The sequence below is a fragment of the Macadamia integrifolia genome, unplaced genomic scaffold, assembly GCF_013358625.1.
Source record: "Macadamia integrifolia cultivar HAES 741 unplaced genomic scaffold, SCU_Mint_v3 scaffold1057, whole genome shotgun sequence".
NCBI lineage: Eukaryota > Viridiplantae > Streptophyta > Magnoliopsida > Proteales > Proteaceae > Macadamia > Macadamia integrifolia.
The window spans coordinates 38,923-62,549 of NW_024868069.1; the positions used below are offsets into that span (position 1 = coordinate 38,923).

Genomic DNA, 23,627 nt, shown 5'->3' on the forward strand with positions numbered 1-23,627 from the left:
GGGGTGCTTGATTATGTATACAGCGATGTATAGGGTCATTCAATAACAAAATCTAAAGGTGGGGCAGAATACTTCGTGACCTTTGTTGATGATTACTCAAGGAAAGTCTGGATCTACTTCATGAAGCATAAAAGTGAGGTGTTCACTAAATTTAAGGAATGGAAGACTGAGGTAGAAAGGAAAACAGGAAAGAAAATTAAATACTTAAGAACAGATAATAGAGGAGAGTACACATATAAGCCATTTCTAGAATTGTGCAAAGCTGAAGGGATTACACGTCACTTCACTGTTCCAAAGACATCACAGCAAAATGGTGTAGCTGAAAGGATGAACAGAACACTTCTAGAAAGAGCTCGGAGTAAGAGGCTGAATGTAGGGTTGAGTAAGAGATTTTGGGCAGAAGCAGTGAACATGGCATGTTTCCTCATCAATAGGTCTCCATCAAAGGCGATTGATTGTAAAATTCTTGAAGAAGTATAGACAGGAAAACCAGTAGATTATTCTATTCTAAAAATATTTGGTTGTCCAGCATATGCGCATGTTGAGAGTGAGCAGCGTTCCAAGTTAGACTCAAAGTCTAAGCAGTGTATCTTTCTTGGTTTTAAGAAATGTGTAAAGGGATTCAAGTTATGGGATACAAGTTCACAGAAAGTTGTAGTTAGCAGGGACGTGTTTGATGAGTCTCATATGGTAAAGTCAAATTACAATTCACAAGCAGTTGATGAAAATAAAGAAGGTTCTACTGTGCAGGTGGAGTTAGGTGAGTCAGAAACAACAAGAGAGAATGAGTCATCAAGTGACTTACCAGGACAACAGGAAGTAGTAGAAGTTCTCTATACTATGGCAAAGGGTAAAGGGAAGCGTACTCACAAAGCACTTATGAGATATGGATTTGAGGACATAGTTACCTATGCCCTCACTGTAGGTACAGGTGATCCATCTTCCTACCATGATGCTTTGAGTGATACACAACATGATAAATGGATGGCAACTATGATGGAGGAAATGGAGTCTCTACAGAAGAACAAGACTTGGGAGATTGTGGAAAAACCTAAGGGAAGAAAAATCATTGGGTGTAAATGGGTCTTTCGTAAGAAAGAGGCAGCATCTAAGAAGGAGCGTGAAAGGTATAAGGCCAAACTTGTAGTCAAGGGCTATGCACAGAAGGAGGGGATAGACTACAATGAAATATTCTCTCCAGTGGTGAAATACACTTCGATCAGGGTACTACTTGCTTTGGTGGCCATGTATGATTTAGAACTTGAACAACTTGATTTGAAAATTGCTTTTCTTCATGGTGACTTGGAGGAACAGATTTACATGGAGCAGCCTGAAGGTTTCAAGGTGCAGGGAAAGGAAGGTCGTGTTTGTCTGCTTAAGAGGTCTCTTTATGGCCTTAAGCAATCTCCTAGGCAGTGGTACAAGCGCTTTGATTCCCACATGATGAAGATTGGCTACACAAGAAGTGAGTATGATAGTTGTGTTTATTATAAAGTGTCAAGTGATAATTCCATTATTTTGTTGATGCTTTATGTTGATGACATGTTCATTGCTGCAAAGAACAAACATGATATAGTCTCTTTGAAGTCTTTGTTGAGTGCTGAATTTGAGATGAAGGATCTTGGTGTTGCTAAGAAGATCCTTGGCATGGAAATCCTTAGAGATAGAAATACAGGTAAACTTTTGGTAACTCAGAAGAGGTATATTGAAAAGGTGCTAGAGCGTTTCAAAATGGAAAAGGCTAAGTCGGTTAGCACTCTGTTAGCTGGCCACTTCAAGTTATCTGGAAGGGAATGCCCTACAACACATGAGGAGGTGGACTAGATGTCTCAGGTCCCTTATGCTAACGCAGTTGGGAGTCTCATGTATGCTATAGTTTGTAGCAGGCCGGATTTGTCTCATGCAGTCAGTGTTAGCAGATACTTGAGTAATCCAGGGAAGGAGCATTGGAATGCAATTAAGTGGATCTTCAGATATTTGAGCAAGATTAAAGATACAAGTGTTATGTTCAGTGGAAAGGGAAGTTCTACAGAATTGGCAGGTTATGTTGATTCCGACTATGCTGGTGATTTAGACAAGAGGAAGTCTACTACAGGGTATGTGTTTACATTGGCTGGTGGACCTATATCATGGAGGGCGATGCTTTAGTCTACAATTGCATTGTCCACTATAGAGGCAGAGTACATGGCGGCAGTTGAGGCTGGTAAGGAAGGAGTCTGGTTGGGTGGACTGGTTCGTGAGTTTGGGTTGGAGCAAGGAGGTACAATGTTACATTGTGACAGTCAAAGTGCCATACATCTTGTAAAGAATCAAGTGTTTCATGCAAGGACAAAGCATATTGATGTAAGATTTCACAAGATCAGGGAGCTTGTGTCAGAAGGCAGTATTTACTTGAGAAAAATTCATACAGATCTCAATCTTGTAGATTTGTTTACGAAGCTAGTTACTACAGAGAAGTTCGAGTCCTATTAGGACTTGATTAATATTACTCATTGTTGAAGATGAGGGACGCACCAAACAGGTGCGGGTTTGTACCTTTAATGAGGTACAAGGATGAAGACGTCTACAGGTTATCTTTATAGGAGGCTCGATAGAATTCAAGCTAAGGTGGAGATTGTTGGTGTACGATGTCTTGTATTCCATCGTAGTTTAATCCAGGGAGTACTGGTGCAGCACCTAGACAAGCAGGACCGCCGTCCTGCTAGCCAGTTAGCAGGCCGTGGGGGTTGCAAGGGGGGCAGGAGGCCCCCCCGCTCAAATTTTTTATTTCAGGGCAATTGTGTACTTTTCGGGTTAGGGTTTTTTCGCTATATATTTGTAGCGAGGGTTTCTTTCTCTGTGATGCAAGCAATACTGAGAGGTGTGAGGACGAGCGTTGTAACCTTATTCTCCATTGATAGTGAAGTAGGATCTCATCTCATCGGGGACGTAGGCAACCTTGCCGAACCTCGTAAAATCCGTGTGCATTGTTTGTTTTGTTTTTTCCATTATCTTCTGCATCATTTTAGGGTTGCGTTTCTATAATACCCCCTATTTGAATATAATAAAAATAGTTTAAAAATCAAATTCCAAAAGGATAAAAAGTCAACCCCTCAGTCAATGAACAAAAAGGGGATTTTGGTTATAGAGGCGATTTGATGCACTTAGGAGTGGAAAATTTTAGGAGTAATTTAGTTAGTAATTTTATTTCCTTAATTATTAGTGTAGGGTGTGGTCAAGTTTAGTAGGAAGATTGAATTTTATTTCAGATGCTATTTAGGGTAGTTTACAATTTACTTAGCTTCTATTTTTAAATTTTTGCTTGCCTTTATCTTGATGTAACCCAATGGAGATTTCAGATTTTGGAGAATTAAAACTTGATGGAGATTTTGGGTGTGAACCATAGCTGTTGATTCCCTCTTCCTCCTTTCTGAAATTTTCTAACCTTTTCTCTTTCGTTCTCCTACTTCTTTATTTCTTCTTCCTTATTTCTATATCTTCATCTTAAAATTTTTCTGGTTTTTCTTTCCTTACCCTGTTCTGGGAGACACTTGCAGTCAAGGAAGAAGGGTCGATCTCCTTTGATAGGGTTTCGTTCGTCTTGAGGTTGTGGTCGAAGGTGAAGCTCCTGCCTACGATCCATACCCTTGTCTAATGCTCTCCAAAGAACCCAGTAATCACAAAAGCTGAAGTCAGTTGCAAACCATACCTGCAACTATCGCTGGTTCCAAGTTCCAAACTCTATATTCGAAGTATTGCTTGAATCTTTGAACTGTGCTTGTTAGGATTGATCCAGCAGGCATAGGCTACAGTAAATCTGGAATTTCAGAACTGTTGAAGGAGATTCCTGTTGGCTGAAGCTCGATTCCTTATCTGGTGCTTAACGTGAACCCTTGGCTATCGTGAGGTTGAAGAAAACATCATAAAGTAGGTTTTAATTCCTTATTTCTATTAAATCCCATAATTACCCCAATCTTTTGCTTCTATTCGCCACTTCCTTTATTCTTTTTGTCATTCCAATTCTACCCCTTTATTCACTAATGTTACATTCCCTTTTCCCTTTAATGACCTAAAGTTCTAGTAAATTATAGCTCTGCCATTACTTGTTAAAAGCTTCCACTTATTTACAGAACTGCCATTCTCTTTGATATTTGGTTAAAAATTGTGCTGTTTATTAATTAAGTAGGCCCTAAGCAATCTGAGTCCAACTTTTGGAACCCAGATCCTCATCAAGTGGTATTAAAGCAAATTTTCCTGTAAATTTCCTATCCATGGCAGGTCATGTCACCAATGCCAAGTAACAAAAATTGTGTCGTGTGTTAGCTGAGGGTCAACGGGTACTGCGTGAGAATCGACAGAATACTGATGCTAGGCTTGAGAGGACTGAAGCCAAGTTTGACAATGTTGTAATAATGGGTTTTGTGGATTTTAGGGAAAGTGTCAGTTACCAAACGGACCCTAAGGGGTTTAATGATCTTTGTAACTCTTTAGAACCTTCTCTCCATTGATATAAATAAAGAGGGCTGGTGTCATATTAAACAAAGTTATTACCCTATTCAACATGGTATCAGAGCCTTAGGATCTGAAACCCTAAGGGCTCTCCCTCTTCTCCATCTCTTTGCCTCTTTCTCATTTCTCTCTCGTCTAGCGCCTCCTTCATCTGTGCCTCCCTCCATCTCTATTCATCTGCTTCTCTCTCGTGGTGGGAGCTTCTCAAACCACCGGGAGGGTTTCTAGCCTCCACCTATCCTTCCCTTGGGCTCTCAGACTCTCTTCTATAATGATCTGAGAGACCGAAAACCTTTTTCTATCACTTTTTTAGGGTTTTCTCCTAAATAACGTTTTTTTATTGCCGGGATGCTCTTTCCCTGCTCGATGCTCCGATTGTCTTGATGTTTGTTGTGATTGGTGCCTCTTATCCTTGTGGTAGTATGTACCGACAATTTTTCGTTTGAGGTCTCTGTTTTAGAGCTATCCCCAAAATCGTTTTCTCAGGGTTCTGCCATTTATCAATTTTTGGGTTTTCTAGCATTTTCTGGTTATTTTGGTGCTTTCTCTATCTTCGGCTAGTGTCTTTTCTATTTGCACAACCCCCTTGAGTAGCAACCATGTCTACCATCTCATCTGCTTCTACTGGTGGAGACACCACGACTCTTCTTACATTTCCTCCTTGTGCTATCAAGCTTGATGGCACAAACTTCCTTATGTGGTCACGCTCGGTTTGCATCTCCATCAAGTCCCATGGCTATTACGGGTACCTCACTGAAACCACGAAGCGTCCGACCACCGGTACTGGGATTGACAAGTGGGAGTGTGCCAACTCTCTAGTTATGGCATTCCTTGTCAACTTAATGTTGCCATAGCTTTCGCGTGGCTATCTCCTTGACTCCGCTGCAAAGGTCTGGTAGTCTAATATATCTATTCCTAGGCAGGGAATGATGCTCAGGTCTTTGAGCTTCACTAGAAGGTTCATGATCTAAGGCAGAGAGGGCTCACTTTATCACAGTACTACTATGAGTTGCTGTCATTATGGACTGAGTTGGATTTCTATGAGTATACTCCTTCCATATTTGAAGATGTCACATAGTTTTAGAAGCGAGAGGACAAAATTAGGGTCTATGACTTTCTGGCCGGTCTGAATGTGGAGTTTTATTAGTTGCGGTCCCAGGTTTTGAGTCATGACCCCTTTCCTACCTTGGATCAAACCTATGCTGTGATCCAACTTGAGGACAGTCGACGTACCACTATACTTCCACTGCAAGCTGCCACTCCTACTGAGAGATCTGCACTTGTTTCTGGCACTCAGTCCTATAGTGCAGCCCCACAGTCTGGTGGCTCCTCTACTAGGACTCCAATGAATTGCGATTACTGTGGGAAGGAGCGTCACACTAAGGAGCACTGCTAGAAGCTTCATGATCGTCTTGCTGATACATCTGAAAAGGGCAAGGGAAGGGTCGTGCCGGTACTTTTGGGTAGGCCAACCATACTGAGAGCCCTGACTTTGACTCTTCTTGTAGCTCGTCAGTAGCCTCACTATCATTTGAAGAGCTTACTGCCCTCCGGCACCTCTTGACACGTCCAGACTCTCCTGCACCTGTGACTGTGAGCTCTGCTCATTCCACCCCTTCTGGGTCAGGTATCTCCTTTTGTGGCCATACTATGTATGCTCCTTCTACCCCTTGGATTATAGACTTTGGGGCTTCTGATTATATTGACAGGCCGCTTATCTCTTTTTTCACAGTACACTACTTGTCCTAGTAATGGTAAGGTCAAATTGGCTAATGGGACTTATTCCACCATTATGGGGAAGGGCTCTGTTGGCTCTACCCCCTCTTTATCCCTTTCTACTGTATTACATGTTCCTTCTTTTCCCACTAACCTTTTGTCCATTAGTAGTCTTACTTCCAGTCTTAATTGTAAAGTCACATTTTTCTCGTTTCATTGTGTTTTTTAGGATCTGGTGACATGGGAAACGTGGTAGGGTATGTAGTGATCTGTATCTGCTTGATGATGACTCGGCATTGGTCTCTGGTCAGGTTCTTCAGACATCTTTTAAGTCACCTCCCATCTCAGAGTTACTGCAGTGGCATCGTCGGTTGGGACATCCCCCTTTGGAAACTTTAGCTAGAGTTTTTCCTTCCTTTTGGCTGAACAAACTTGAATCACTTATTCTGTTTCTGGAAATAAAAGTGCCACTCTTTTTTCTTTGATACATTTTGATATTTGGGATTTATCCCACTATATGTCTGTTAATGGTTATCGGTGGTTTGTCTCTTTTATTGATTGTCATTCTCGGACTACTTGGGTTTATATGATGCGAACCAAGTGCGAGACCTTCTATTTTCCTTCAGCAGTTTCACTGCATGGTTCAGACTCAGTTCGGCGCTACTATTAAGGTCTTTCGAAGCGACAATGGCCAGGAATACTTTGAAGGGTCCTTTCAAGCTTACCTTTCCGATCATGAATGATTCATCAGCCTAGTTGTGTGGATACTTTGGCTCAGAATGGAGTTACTGAGCGGAAGAATCGCCACCTTTGTGAGGTAGCATGCTCTCTTATGTTTGAGATGCATGTTCCTCCCCAGTACTAAAGCGACGTAATTCTCACTGCTGCCTTTCTTATCAACCAAATGACTTCTAGGGTCCATGCCTTCCTCTCCCCTCTGGATCTTCTCCAAGGTTCCGCTGCTTTTCCTGTTCCTCCTACGGTATTCGGTAGTGTTTGCAATGCTCGCGATCGTCATCCTCATGGAAAGTTTGATCATTGTAGTCTCTGATGCATTTTTCTGGGGCATGCTCCTACTCAGAAAGGCTATCGGTGTTTTAATCCTCCTACTCGGTGTTGGTTTGTGACTATGGATGTTGTCTTTCACGAATCTGCGTCATACTACACTGAGACACCTCTTCAAGGAGTCTCCTTCCATTGTGGAAGATGTGTCGCCGTCTTTTGAAATTGCTATCTCTGCTAGTATCCCGTTTCAGAGGAAGAGTGACACTCCTACTCTCCTACTGCATCTTGGCCATAGATACGTGTGTATAGTCCCAGAGAGCCGACTCAGACCCCTACACATCTAACATCTACCTTACCATGCCAGTCGTCTCCTCCTGAGCCTAATCTTGTCCCCTTGGACCTTGGCAATTCTCCTCCTGTTGATCAGTCTCTTGAGTTGTCTATTGCTGTTTGTAAAGGAATTAGGTCTTGTACTTTACATCCTATTGCTAAAACTGTTTCTTATGGCTCACTTTCTCCTGCCTACTATAGTTTTGTGTCTTCTCTTTTCTCTGTGTCCATTCCTCATACCTGGTAGGAAGTGAGTGCAAACTCACAATGGCAGGCAACTATGGTTGAAGAGATGTAGGCTTTAAAGAAGAATGAAAAATGGGATTTGATGTGTCTTCCCTCACAAAAGAAGACAGTTGGGTGCAAATGGGTCTTCACAATAAAACAGAAGGCTGATGGTATAGTGGATTGGTACAAGGCCAGACTTGTTGCTAAAGACTTCACACAGACCTATAGGATTGACTACTCGGAGATTTTTGCTCCAGTTGCTAAGATGAACACAATTCGTGTTATCTTGGCTTGTGCCACTAACTTAGATTAGGTTCTCCAACAGTTAGATGTGAAGCATGCCTTCCTTCATGGGGAATGATAAGCACATTTATGTGTGAAATTTAGGGTAATAAAACATGCATTTTATATATTTCGAATGGAGCTACCTTGGGTTTTACTCTCTTTTTGCAGGTTTTGTATTTTAAAGACTTTAAGCATTATCGGGCATTATATCTCTCCAACAACAACTATCTAGTGTAATTGGTGAGCTATGGTGTGCAAAATTCCCTTGCTCACTAGGTCTTAAGTTCGAATATCATGGTTGTCATTTTTAGAGAATTTTGTTGAAGATTTTCTACTTTTCACTCACTTAAAGCACTAAGGGCATGGAGGAGATTTCCACATCAAATTAGAAGTAAGGAAAATCCTGGGAAGGGTTTCCTGTTCAAGAAGAGAAAGAAAAAAAAGGAGAAATAAATCTTGTCCAAATCTTCTCTCTTCTCCACATCATCACTAAAAGATTGTCCAAATCACACAAAGCAAGAAGGAAAATCGTCCATTGGAGGGAGAAAAAGAAGAGACAAATAAATTAAAAAAAAAAAAGAAAGAAAATAAGTAAAAATAAATTATAGGAAATTTCTCCAAGTTTATTTCTCTCCTCTCTCCTCCACCTTAGCACTTTTGGTTTCAAAAGATCTCACTACCAATTGTGGGTTTCCCCCTTTTAGAAAAGAGAAATTTGTTACCCTACCTCCCCATTCCCTATAAATACAACTTATGTAAGAGGAGGGGGTATAATTCATTCTACTTCCAAGGTTTTTTTTTTTTTAGTTGCTCTATCTCTTTCTCTAGTTTTCTCTTTCTCTAACTCTAGTTTTAGGTTTATGCTTTAAACACTTTTGTAAGTTCTTTTTATTTAATTATTGCAAGCACTTTTGTTTTTGATTCAGTCTTTTATTTTTATTGTTTAAGTAATTCAAGTTGTAATTTTCAAGTTCAAGTTCTAGTTCTAGGCTTAGTTCTAGGTGACATGAACAAGCTATGAAGCATGTCTTTCAAGTTCAATTTATTTTTTCTTCAGATTTGTTTTCTTTAGTACTAGAAATTTCAAATTTGATTTATTCAAGATTTGGTTTTTAGTACTGGTAGTATCTCAAATCGATCAAGTTTTAAGTTCAAGGGTTGAAGTTCAAGTAAATAATCTCCTTCAGTAGTCTTCTCTCCCCCCTCTCATTTCCTCTTATGACTACCCTTTCTTTCTTAATTTACGATTTTAATTTCAGTCGTTACATTATTGCTATCCCTTTCCCCCAAGGTTCATTGCTAGTGTATGTGTTGGCTTTGCCCCTCCTAGCCATAGGACCATTAATTTATTGCTTTTATTTTAATTATCTCCCTTTCTCTAAAGCCAAGTAGAGTAACCCTTGTAAGAGTGACTCTCTGGTCAAGTAGGGAAGCTCATATTATGATGCATCCCTCGGGCTAAGTAGAGAAACCTACTTGTGAGTCTCTCTCTAGCTTTATCCCCTTTCTTTTACTTTACTTTTATTTCAGCATTTTTTTTTCATTTATTGTTTTTTTTTTAATTGCGTGGGTTGTTTATTTTCAGTTATTTATTTATTTAATTTTAATTGTGTGACTTGTGTCTTTAAATTCTTAGATGACGAATGGTTATGACGTTATTTTAGATACATATGTTTAGGACGGTAATTAGAATTAGATTACAACCATTAATCAGTTCACTTTCATATTATTAAAAGAGAAAAAAAATAAAGTGGTTGCTCTCCTTGTGTTCGAACCATAGCTACACTGATCCGTACGATTGCGGTTACATTTTAAAATCTCAAACAAGTTTTTGGCGCCGTTGTTGGGGAGACAGTTCCATGTTATTTTTCGTTTTCTTTTGGTAAATCGGAGTGCTTTGTTTGCTTTGTTTTGTTTTTCCTTTTCTTTTATTGAATTCCTGAGAAGAACAACTTACAATAATAGTTGTATCGGTGGTGGTCGCCATGCCTCACAGCATGATAAAGATAGGTTTCGCCCTGTAGCAGTACCTCAGGAATTGACCTGAGCAACCCCGGATCCCTGCCGGTAAGCTCCCAAAAAGCCAAAAAAAAAAAATCAAAAAAATCAAAAGAAAAAAAATAAAAAAATCATCAAAAAAAATGTTTTGCTATTCATTCTTTTGTGCTTGTCTGACTCCAGTTATGGGTAGTTTTCTATTGCATGAGTGTGGGTACGTAATACTAAGAATCGGTTAGAAAGAATAGATCAAACAAGTAGTAACCTTATACGTTTGCTATCTTTAAAACCTTTCAATATGGGAGACCAACATCAAAACCCTTCACCTAAATCTCTAAAAAATAGGTTCTACCTTGCTAAAACAGCCCAACCTTCCTGCATAGTTCTACCACAAGCCCAGGGCAATAATTTTGAACTCAAATCTCAATACATCACTATGTTGCCCCACTTCCATGGGTTGGCCTCTGAGGATGCATACCTATTTCTAAGGGAATTTGAAGAGGTATGTGTTCTAATTAAGATCCAACAGCTTTCTGATGATGCTGTTAAGCTTAGGTTTATCACTTTTGCATTAAAAGACTAAGCTAAGAAGTGGTTGTATGGGTTACCCACAAATTCCATAACCTTATGGGAACAGTTCACAGTTGTCTTCCTTAAGAAGTTTTTCCCAACTCACAAGACCAATAAGCTTAGAAGTGATATCCTTAAGTTTAGGCAAAAGCCTAGTGAGTCCTTTTCCAAACTTATGGAGAGATTCAAGGATCTACTCTAAGAATGCCCTCACCATGGCCTAGACTTATGGCATTTATGTCAAATAATTTATGAGGGTATTGATTACCCAACTAAACATGTGCCCTGAGGGATTCACATCCTTTACAGATGAAGGAAAGGCATGGGAATTCTTACTTGACTTAGCTGACAAAACCCGTGAGTAGGAATCAACCCAAGAGAGTGAAAGAACCATAAGAGGAAAATGATATTTTGTGGATGGGATAGTAGCCAAGGAAGCCCATTTGGATAGCCTAATCAAGAGAATTGAGGCTATTGTTCCTAGAGAGCCATCATCAGTCAATTTGGTTAAGATTTGTGCTTGGTGCCAGTCCCCTGGACATGTCATAGAAGAATACCCCAACACCTCTTGGGGCACTTCTAATGATAGTGTTAATGCCTTATACCAGAATAATCTATATAGTAACACCTACAATCCAGGATGGAGAAATCACCCATATTTCTCTTGGAATCAGGGCAACCAAGTAGGGCCTTCCAATTTCCATAATCAAGGTCAACCTGGACTCCCAAGGCCTCCCTTTACACAACAATATTTTTCCCAAAATACTTTTCCTAGGTCAAATGTAGGACCTCAGGCTAGTTTTCCTAGGGCCCCTCCTATCATCTTATCAGCAACCCCTTGGGTTTACCAACACTGGAGAGGCAAGTAGAATAAGTGACTTGGAAAAAAATATGGCCCTCCTCATGACAAGCCATCAAAATCTTACGAGAGAACTCACTCAAGTTGTCTCAATTATGCGTGAGAGGGAGAAAGGAACTTTACCCAGTCAACCAGAGCCTAACCCTAGGCATCATTAACCTGTTAGTTCACAAACACCAACAAATGCACCACTGAGTATAGTACAAGGTCAAACCCAACAAGGGCCCTCTAACCAATGTAATGTTGTTTATGCCCTTAGGAGTGGTAGAGAGTATCAATAGAGCGTTCCTAAATTTTTCCCATCTATTACTCCTGTTAACTCTCCTTCAGTTGAGGACACAAGTGTGCCGCTTGTTCCAGGTTCGTCTGATGAACTTAAAGATTCTTTTTAAACTAAAGATGATTTGGTTGAGGAAACAAAAAATGATTCTTCTGAAAAAGGGCAAATCCCTAATAGTCCTTATGTTCATCCTATCCCATTTCCTAATCACTTGGTACACAAAAAGAAGACTGCTTCAATGGATAAAATTTAAGAAGTCTTCAAAAAGATAGAAGTGAACATCCCTCTTTTGGATGCCATATCCCAGATCCCTGCCTATGCAAAGGTATTGAAAGATTTGTGTACTCACAAACGTATCACTAGTGTGCCCAAAAAGGCGTTCTTGGCAGGTAACATTAGTTCCTTAATTACTCTGCCTATAGCAGCCAAGTATAAGGATCCAGGGAGCCCTACCATATCTTGTGTCATAGGCAACACCTACATTGAACATGCCTTACTTGACCTTGGTGCAAGTGTGAATCTTTTACCTTACTATGTGTACAAGCAACTTGGATTGGGAGAATTGAAAGCCACTGGAACTACTCTTCAATTAGCAGATAGGTCTGTTAAGATTCCTAAAGGGATGGTTGAGGATGTCTTACTAAAGGTGGGGGAATTTATTTTCCCTGTAGATTTCATTGTGTTAGATACCAAGCCCTTCTCAACCAAGGATGAGATCCCAATAATTCTAGGAAGACCATTCTTCGCTACCAGTAATGCATTAATCAACTGTCGGAATGGTTTCCTAAGATTATCTTTTGGTAACCAAACTGTTGAGTTTAACATGTTTAGGATAGGCAAGCAATCACATATGGAAGAAGAGATTAATATGCTTAAGGATTTTCTGGATTTTTCTGATGATTTAGTTACCAACTTTGATATTGATTTTGATTCAGAATTCCAAGAGTGTATGGATGAGTTGGATGATGATAGTGAAAATTTCTTTTTTGAAGTCTTGAGTCTTCACACACCTGTGGAGCCCTTAGGACCCCTTTCCAATTCCATTCCCAAACCTTTCATAGCTGAGCCCCCTAAGCTAGATCTTAAGGAATTACCATCTAATTTGAGGTATGCTTTCCTAGGGCCTGCCCAGACTCTTCTTGTAATAATTTCTTCAAATTTAACTTATAGCCAGGAAGAGGAGTTACTTAAAGTGTTAAAAGATAATAAGGAAGACCTAGGTTGGACCATAACTGATATCAAGGGTCTAAGCCCTTCTATTGTGCAACATCATATATATCTTATGGAGGATTCCAAACCATCCACAGAACCCCAAAGAAGAGCTAACCCAGTGATGATGGAAGCCATTAAGAAAGAGATCCTAAAGTGCTTGGATCATGAAATAATTTATCCTATTTCTGATAGCCAATGGGTAAGCCCAGTTCACGTAGTGCCTAAGAAGTCTGGTGTGACTGTAGTTCCTAATGCCAATAATGAACTAATTCCAACCCGTGTCCAATCAGGGTGGAGAGTGTGCATAGACTACAGAAAACTTAATGTGGCAACCTGGAAGGACCACTTCCCATTGTCATTCATTGACCAGATGTTAGAGAGGTTAGCTGGACATAAATACTATTGTTTTCTTGATGGATATTCTGGCTATAACCAGATCCCAATTGCTTTAGAGGACCAACATAATACCACTTTTACATACCCATATGGAACATTTGCTTACAGGCGTATGCCCTTTGGGGTTTGCAATGCCCCTGCTACGGTCCAACGATGCATGATGAGTATCTTTTCTGACATAGTCGAAAAATTCTTAGAAGTATTTATGGATGACTTTTCAATTCATGGGAATTCCTATTCTGAATGTCTTCATCATTTTTCACTAGTTTTGAAAAGGTGCATATCTAAGAATTTGGTTTTGAATTGGGAGAAATGCCATTTCATGGTTAAATTTGGTATTGTTTTAGGCCATGTAATATCCAAGGAGGGAATTAAGGTAGATAGAGCCAAAGTGGATTTAATTGATAATTTACCACCTCCTCAATCTGTTGAGGACGTTCGGTCTTTTCTAGGGCATGCGGCCTTCTACAGAAGGTTTATTAAGAACTTTAGTCAGTTAGCCCGACCTCTCACTTCATTACTTGCTAAAGATCAAACTTTTGAGTTTTCTAAAGAGTGCTTAGAATCCTTCAAACAACTTAAGGAGTTGACCAATGCACCCATTGTTTAACCACCTGTTTGGACTGAACCTTTTGAACTGATGTGTGATGCTTTGGATTTTGCCATAGGAGCGGTTTTGGGTTAAATGATTAATAAGTTTCCCACTGTCATTTACTATGCTAGTAGGACCTTAAGTGATGCACAACTCAATTATACAACCACTGAAAAAGAATTTTTAGTGGTTGTGTTTGCATTAGAAAAGTTTCGGTCTTACTTAGTTGACTCACATGTGGTGGTGTATACTGATCATTCTGTTCTCAGATACTTAGTTCAGAAGAAGGATGCCAAAGCCCGTCTCATTAGGTGGGTTTTACTTTTGCAAGAGTTTGATTTAGAAATTAGGGATAAAAAAGGAGTTGAAAACCTAGTTGCAGACCATTTATCCCGACTTCCCAATTGCTTGACTGTCGATTCTCTAGTCAACGAGAACTTTCCAGATGAACAATTATTTGCAATGTCCAGTGAACTATGGTTTGCTGACATTGTCAACTTCTTAGTTTTAGATGTAACTCCGGATCACTGGTCCACCCAAGATAAGTATAGATTTCATTCTCAAGTTAAGCACTTTTTCTGGGATGATCCTTATTTGTTTAAGATATGTCCGGATCAGATTATCTGACGATGTGTTCCTGATCATGAGCAACATTCTATTCTCTCTTTTTGTCATGATCATGCATGTGGTGGACACTTTGGACCTAAGAAAACTGCTGCAAAGGTTCTCCAATGCGGATATTATTGGCCCACTCTTTTTAGAGATGCTTTTGATTTTTGCAAGGCTTGTCCCGCCTGCCAGTCTTTTGGCCGTATCAATAAGAGGAACATGATGCCCCTCAACCCTATTTTGGTAGTTGAGATCTTTGATGTATGGGGCATCGATTTTATGGGACCATTCCCTAATTCCTTTAGGAATTTGTACATACTTTTGGTTGTTGATTATGTTTCTAAATGGATAGAGGCCATACCTTGCAAAACTAATGATCACAAAGTGGTGGTCCAGTTTCTAAAAGAGAACATTTTTTCCCGCTTTGGTGCATCACATGCAATAATTAGTGATAGGGGTACTCATTTTTGTAATCGGCCTTTTGAGGCCCTAATGAAAAAGTATGGGATCACCCATAAGTTATCTACCCCTTATCACCCCCAAACTAGTGGCCAAGTGGAGGTGTCTAATAGGTAGATCAAACAAATCTTGGAGAAAACTGTTAATCCCAACCGTAAGGATTGGTCCCTTAGGCTCATTGATGCTTTGTGGGCCCATCGAACTGCATTCAAGATCGATCTTGGTCAGTCTTCCTACCGTTTGGTGTATGGGAAAGCTTGTCACTTACCAGTTGAGTTGGAGCATAAGGCCTTTTGGGCCATCAAGAAGCTCAACTTTGATTTCTCTGATGCGGGAATTCATCGTAGGCTCCAACTATCTGAGTTGGAGGAATTTAGGAATGATGCCTATGAAAGTTTTAGGATTTACAAGGAAAAGACCAAAGCTTTCCATGATAAACACATTATGTGTAAATCTTTTACAATTGGTGATAAGGTTTTATTGTACAACTCTCAATTGCATCTTTTTCCTAGTAAACTTAGATCCCGATGGGATGGCCCGTTTATTGTCCATAATGTATATCCCCATGGGGCTGTGGAGATTTTGAATCCAGGAACAAGGGTAATTTCGAAGGTTAATGGTCAGCGTTTGAAGCCATTCCTCGAGTTTCCTACTACTAGTAGTGAAGAGGTCATGGATCTCCATGAACCTCTTTACATTGATGACTAACTTTTAATCAGGTATGACCCCCTTGCATTGTCTTTGCTTTTAATTCTTTCCATGCATTGAGGACATTGCATGACTTAAGTGTGGGGGAGGGAAACCAGTTTTTGTTTTTTTTCACTTTGTTTTGTTTGTTTTTCTTTTTATTTTTGAGCTTGCTAAGGATGAAGTCCTACTTTGGCTTTTGGCTAATGATCATACCATTCGGTTGCTTCATTAGTGTGCAAAATAAAAGTTTTGACTAAGGTACTCATTTTGAACGTATAAAAACCCTGTTGAGAAGAAAGAAACAAGCCTGTGTCTTGAGATGGGACTTTTTTTTGAAAAATAAGAGACCCATGTTTTATGGTGTTGGACCATATGTAAGTCTGTGGGTTCCTTGTACTTTTGATTTGGAGTTGAGACATTCTTTTTAATTTGGCATGAGTTGACAAATGCACAATTTTAAATAAAATGTGAAATGTGGTATAAAGAAGAATAATAGTTGATTCCCTTAGAACTAGGCAGGTCATTGCGCCTCAGGAAGCGTGGTGTCTTGATCGAAATTCCTAGGGAGAAAACTTCTGAAAGAACTCTAGTATCACTGTCTTTGTGGGCATATACAAAAAGCGAAGCTACATAGTAACTTGGGTGTCTGGTGTTTGCTCCACCATGTCATTCAGGCCAAAAGTAGTGGAGTAGAATAGAGTTTATTAAGTGAAAAAAAAGAAGAAAAAATGTGCAAATGTCATTAATGCTTGGCAATATGTTTTGGTAAAAAACACTCCAACACCTTAGTCACTGGTTCCCTATTTCTTCACAAGTGGTTTTACCTTAAGATAAGGATGTTTTGGAAGAGACGAGGTGAGTTCCAAATTAAGAAATATGCTAGTGCCTGGAATTGATAAAGGGTAATAAAAGTTCAAGTGTGGGGGTCCCTTGTAAGAAAAATTATCTTTGCTCCGGATCGGTATGAGCCTTACCTTTGGCCAATGTTGGGATTTATTTATTCGGAATTTGGGTGTATATTCATTGCAAACACCCATGAGGCACAACTCGTCCACTAAGGGTGACCTAGGGGTTTAAAGGCTTGTTGCACATGCTAAGTGCAACCGTGATTCCAACGAAAGTGAGTTAGGTTTTTTGTTTTTATTCTTTTTATTTTTGTTTTGCTCGAGGACTAGCAAAGTCTAAGTGTGGGGGAATTCTGATGAGCACATTTAGGTGTAAAATTTAGGGTAATAAAACATGCATTTTATATATTTTGAATGGAGCTACCTTGGGTTTTACTCTTTTTTTGCAGGTTTTATATTTTAAAGACTTTAAGCATTATCGGGCGTCATATCTCTCCAACAATAACTACCTAGTGTAGTTGGTGAGCTATGGTGTGCAAAATTCCCTTACTCACCATGAGGTCTCAAGTTCGAATCTCATGGTTGTCTTTTTTTGGAGAATTTTGTTGAAGATTTCCTACTTTTCACTAACTTAAAGCACTAAGGGCATAGAGGAGATTTCCACATCAAATTAGAAGTAAGGAAAATCGTGGGAGGGGTTCCTGCGCAAGAAGAGAAAAAAAAAGGAGAAATAAATCTTGTCCAAATCTTCTCTCTCCTCCACATCATCACCAAAAGATTGCTCAAATCACACAAAGCAAGAAGAAAAATCGTCCCTTGGAGGGAGAAAAAGAAGAGACAAATAAATTTAAAAAAAAGGAAAGAAAATAAGCAAAAAAAAATTATTGGAAATTTCTCCAAGTTTATTTCTCTCTTCTCTTTCCTCTACTTTTGGTCTCAAAAGATCTCACTACCAATTGTGGGTTTCTCCCTTTTAGGAAAGAGAAATTTGTTACTCTACCTCCCCATTCCCTATAAATACAACTCATGTAAGAGGAGGGGGGACAATTCATTCTTCTTCTAGGGTTTTTTTTTTAGTTGCTTTATCTCTTTCTCTAGTTTTCTCTTTCTCTAGCTCTAGTTTTAGGTTTATGCTTTAAACACTTTTGTAAGTTCTTTTTATTCAATTAATGCAATCACTTTTGTTTTTGATTTAGTTTTTTATTTTTATTGTTTAAATAATTCAAGTTCTAGTTTTAGGCTTAGTTCTAGGTGACAAGAAGAAGCTATGAAGCATGTCTTTCAAGTTCATTTTATTTTTTCTTCAGATTTGTTTTCTCTAGTACTAGAAATTTCAAATTTGATTTATTCCAGATTTGGTTTTTAGTACTGTTAGTATCTCAAATCGATCAAGTTTTCAGTTCAAGGGTTGAAGTTCAAGTAAGTAGGCTCCTTCAGTAGTCTTCTCTCCCCACTCTCATTTCCTCTTCTGACTACCCTTTCTTTCTTAATTTAGGACTTTAATTTTAGTCGTTATATTATTGCTATCCCTTTCCCCCAAGGTTCATGGCTAGTGTATGTGTTGGCTTTGCCCCTCCTAGCCATAGAACCATTTATTTATTGCTTTTATTTTAATTGTCTCCCTTTCCCTAAAGCCAAGTAGAGTAACCCTTGTAAGAGTGACTCTCTGGTCAAGTAGGGAAGCTCATATTATGATGCATCCCTCGGGCTAAGTAGAGAAACCTACTTGTGTGTCTCTCTCTAGCTTTATCCCATTTTTTTTTTACTTTATTTTTATTTCAGCATTTTTTTTCCTTTATTTTTTTTTAATTACGTGGGTTGTTTATTTTTAGTTATTTATTTATTTAATTTTAATTGCGTGGCTTGCGTCTTTAAATTCTTAGATGACGAATGGTTAGGACGTTATTTTAGATACATATGTTTAAGACGGTAATTAGAATTAGATCACAACCATTAATTAGTTTACTTTCACATTATTAAAAGAAAAAAAAATAAAGTGGTTGCTCTCCCTGTGTTCGACCCGTAGCTACACTGATCCGTACGCTTGCGGTTACATTTTAAAATCTCAAACAGGGAACTGGAGGAGGAATTGTATAAAGACATTCCTCCTAGGTTCACTTACTCCAAAACCTAAGGGAAAGTATGCAAGCTGAAGCGTGCTCTGTATGGGCTAAAGCAATCCCCTCGTGATTGGTTTGAACGTTTCCATAAGGCTATGGTTACTACAGGTTACTCTCAAAGCAATGCCGACCACACTCTGTTCATCAAGAGATCTGGTGGAAAGATTACTATCCTAATAGTCTGTGTCGATGATATTGTTGTTACTGGTGATGATCTGGCAGAAATATCTTGCCTCAAGAGATACTTGAGTGAGGAATTCGAGATCAAAGACCTAGGACAACTTAGTTACTTCCTCGGCATTGAAGTTGCCAGGTCTTCTTGTGGGATCTACTTGTCTCAGTGGAAGTATATGCTTGATCTTCTCTCTGTCATGTTGGGGTGTATGCGACAGACACTCCAATTGAAGCTAATTGTCACCTGAGTAGTAAGAAAGGTGATCCGGTAGATAAGGGGAGATATCAGATATTAGTGGGGCGGTTGATCTATCTCTCTCATACATGCCCTGACATAACATTTGCCATCAGCTTGGTTAGTTAGTAAATGCATGATCCCTACTCGACTCACATAGAAGCTGTGCTACGTATTCTCCAGTACTTGAAATCTGCCCCAGGTCGTGGCATTCTTTTTTCTCCTTATGATCACCTTAGGGTGAAGGCCTTCACAGATACAGATTGGGTAGGTTCCCCTGATGACCGCAGGTCTACTATTGGTTATTGCACCTTTGTTGGTGGTAAACTTGTTACATGTCGTAGCAAGAAGCAAGCCGTGGTTACCCGTTCTAGTGCTGAAGTAGAGTTCCGTGCTATGGCACATGACATTTGTGAGCTCCTATGGCTTCATGGTCTTCTCACTGATTTGGCTATTCCTGCTACCCTTCTTATGAAGCACTTTTATGACAGCAAATCTACCATTAGCATTGCTCACAACCCTACCCAACATGATCGAACCAAGCATGTGGAGATTGATCGACACTTCATTAAAGATAAGCTAGATATGGGCCTTATCATTGTGCCTTTTGTTCCTAGTAATGAACAACTGCCTGATGTATTTACTTAAGGCCTTAGTAGTAAGATGTTTCATCCTATTATCTGCAAGTTGGGCATATATGATATCTATGCACCAATTTGAGGGGGAATGTTGTAATAATGGGTTTTATGGCTTTTAGGGAAAGTGTCAGTTATCAAACAAACAGACCCTAAGGGGGTTAATGGTCTTTGTAATTCTCTAGAACCTTCTCTCAATTGTTATAAATAAAGAGGGCTGGTGTCATATTAGACACAAGTCATTACCCCATTCAACAGACAAGTTTATGGAAGAGATGACTGCTTTTATGAAGGGGTCCGACAAGAGAGCTAAAGAAGGATCCTCTACACTACCTCCTCAGTTTAATACTTTACGGATTGAAGATAGACCCCATAGGCAGCAACTTATTCCAGTTGTTCCCCAGGATGTTACACGACAATTTTCTGATAGGGGTTATGGCATCAAAGTTGAGGTTTCAGAGTTCAGTGGTAAAAAGGGACTTGAAGAATTCTTTGACTGGCTTACCAAAGTGGAGAGAATTTTTGTTTATAAATCTCTTCCGAACGTGAAGAAGTGTGAACTCTTCTTTACCAAGTTTATTGGGTATGCATGTTCTTGGTGGGATGATGTGCATGCAAGGTTTGTCAGAAGACTTGGACCCATTACCAATTGGGAGGTCATGAAGCAGATCTTGGCGAAGAAATTTGTTCCTCTTAATTATGAGTAGGTGATGTTCCATAAATTGCTTAATTTGCAGCACGGCAACAAGGATGTGGATAGCTACACCCTCGAGTTCCATAAACTATTTTTAAGGTGTCAACTTCAGGAAATAGGCCAACAACGGGTGTTGCGATATATTAGTGGGCTAAGTACTGAGATCCGACTTTAATTGGCTAACACTGATTTTAGGTCAGTTGATGTGGCAGCAACTCATGCCAAGACAGCTGAATGGAAGTCCATTTATTAGAAGGGTATGCTCACGACTCCTTCAGCTTATAGACCTCTACCACGTATGGAGGAAAAGAAGCCTGAAGCTCGCAGAGTTGAAGGAAAAAGTTCAGAGTTCAACAAGGAGTGATTGGGTAAAGAACATTAGATGCTATAGTTGTGGCGAGAAGGGTTGCTACCATAGTTATTAAAGGCGTCACCAAGGTGCTGGTAAGGCGACGCCTAGGCGTTGAGGCTGCTCAAAGGGTCTAAGGCAGTAGGGCGCCTTAGAGACAACACATAAGGCGGTCGCCTTATGTGGTAAGGCGCTATAAGGCAACGCCTTTTACCCAAGGCGGTCGCCTTATGTGCATTTTTGACTACATAATTTTTTTAAACTAATTTAGATAGATTTCAAATATCAATTTGTGATTGGCAACTGTATGGCCTTAAACAAATTTAAACTAATTTGTTCTTTTTTCCTTCTTCTGTTCTTCACTCTTCTTCAACCTACAGTGATAGCTCTGTACCTGTCTTTTTGTCTTTTTTTTTTCTTCTTTCTTCTCCCTTTCTTTCTTCTTATGTTCTTCATTCTTCTTCTGTTCTGCATACGGTACCTTTTTTTTTCCTTCTTCTTTCTTCTCCCTTCTTTCTTCTTCATTTTCTTCTGTCACTATTGTGGTTCTGTTTTTAATTTAATCTTCTGTTTTGGTTTGATTCTTAATATTAGTGAAGAGTGAAGACCTAAGGCTAGTGTTAAGAACCAATTACTGCATAAATATGAGGCTATTGATTTAAAGAAAATCTTGTTTTCTATATAAATATGAAGCTATTGATTTTTTTTTTTTTCTAAAAATATATTACTGTCTGCCATGTTCTTTGGAAAACCAGATTGGATGACTATGCTTATAGCCTTATATGCAGCTCTTTATTATTACTGCCTAGTGCCTTCCATTTATTTAGAAACCAGATTGGCTTATGTATTATTGCATTGGTATGAAGTATGAACATTTAATCCTTGTTTAGCATATGAGTAGTAGGATTCAACTAGGATTTGAGTCAAATAGAAACACATGAACGCTTTATTCAATAAGGTGACTCCTTATGCCCGCCCTATTGCCAAAGCGCTCCGAAAGACCCTCAAACGCCTCGGTTGCCTCACTGCCTTAATAACCTTAGTCACTACTCTAACAAGGGCTCGTTCTTTGAATGTAGCAGAGAAGCAACTGATAGAGAAGAGTGATGATGTTGATCTTGCTTTATATCCTTACCCCCTTGATGAAGATGATATTGATGATGATGATGAGAATGTAGAAGTTCATTCCACTAGTCTTACGTCCTTTTCAAATAGACTAGTTGACAAAGCTCTTATCTTCAGACAAAAGGGTACTCTCCTGCATGGTTCTGATCCTCCCAATATTCATACAGTTGTTGATATTGGGGCAAAAGCAAACTTCATCTGCTGAATTTGTTTAAGCACACAACCTTCCACAGAAGCAATTTTTCAAGAAGATTCACTAGCAAGGTTTTGGACCCACAGCTTGAGAGGAGGCCATTGTAGTTGTTCGAGTACATCTACAGTTTGGGCCGTTACAATACCATGTTTCTTGTTTGGTCATCCCATTGGCACACTGCGACATTCTTCTAGGGCGACCTTGGCAACGACATGCAGGTATTCTCTATAATGGTGCACGGAACACCATCAAGGTGAAGCAAGGAGGTCATACGTATTTAATGATGCCACACATTATCAGACATGCCATGTCATCGACTAACTCTTGCCCCAGTGACACGTCAATCTACTCTCCCTCCTATTGGAGTTATGTTCCCATCATCTACTTCGAGATATATGCCACCTCATCTGCTAGTGATGTACAAGGGTATCTTGGGAGCACGACTTAACTCGACAGAGCCGAGGTCTTTTAAGATCGGGAGAGTTAATGTAGTTAGGCGTGGGAAATTTTGGTAGTAATTTAGTTAGTAATTTTGTTTCCTTAATTATTAGTGTAGGGAGTGGTCAAGTTTAGTTGGGAGATTGAATTTTATTTCAGTTGCTATTTGGGGTCGTTTCCAATTTATTTAGCTTCCATTTTTACATTTTTGCTTGCCTTTATATAGATGTAACCCAATGGAGATTTCAGATTTTTGAGAATTAAAACGTGATGGAGATTTTTTGTGTGAACCATGGCTTCCGATTCCCTCTTCCTCTTCTATGAAATTTTCTAACATTTTCTCTTTCATTCTCATACTTCTCTATTTCTTCTTCCTTTTTTCTTCATCTTCATCTTTAAAATTTCTGGTTTTTCTTTTCTTACCCTGTTCTGGGCGACACCTGCAGTCAAGGAAGAAGTGTCGATCTCCTTTGATAGGGTTTCGTCTATCTTGAGGTTATGGCCGAAAGTGAAGCTCCTGCCTGCAATCCATACCCTTCTCTATTGCTCTCCAAAGAACCCAATAATCACAAGAGCTGAAGTCAGTTGCAAACCATACCTGCAACTATCGTTGATTCCAAGTTCCAGACTCTATATTCGAAGTATTGCTTGAATCTTTGAACTGTACTGGTTAAGATTGATCCAGCAGGCTTAGGCAACAGTAAATCTGGAATTTCAGAACTATTGAAGGAGATTCCTGTTGGCTGAAGCTCGATTCCTTCTCTGGTGGTCAACGTGAACCCTTGGCTGTCATGAGGTTGTAGAAAACATCATAAAGTAGGTTTTAATTCCTTATTTCTATTAAATCCCAGAATTACCCCCTATCTTTTGCTTCTATTCCCCACTTTCTTTATTCTTTTTTTCATTCCAATTCTACCCCTTTGTTCACTAACGTTACATTCCCCTTTCCCTTCTTTTTCATGACCTAAAGTTCTAATAAATTACGGTTCTGCCATTACTTGTTAGAAGCTTTCACTTATTTATAAAACTGCCATTCTCTTTGATATTTGGTTAAAAATTGTGCTATTTATTAATTAAGTGGGCCCTAAATGATCCGAGTCAA

The 23,627-nt window shown here is 39.3% G+C and overlaps 1 protein-coding gene and 1 non-coding gene across 2 annotated transcripts in view; one reads left to right on the top strand and one right to left on the bottom strand.

Annotated features, from left to right (window-relative positions):
• Window positions 1–23,627, top strand: part of LOC122062509 (FGGY carbohydrate kinase domain-containing protein-like) — a 72,907-nt gene that overhangs the window by 20,605 nt on the left and 28,675 nt on the right. The window lies entirely within an intron of this gene.
• On the bottom strand, window positions 10,736–10,842 carry LOC122062510. Its single transcript, XR_006134996.1, has one exon. It is a non-coding gene; the product is annotated as a small nucleolar RNA R71 (small nucleolar RNA).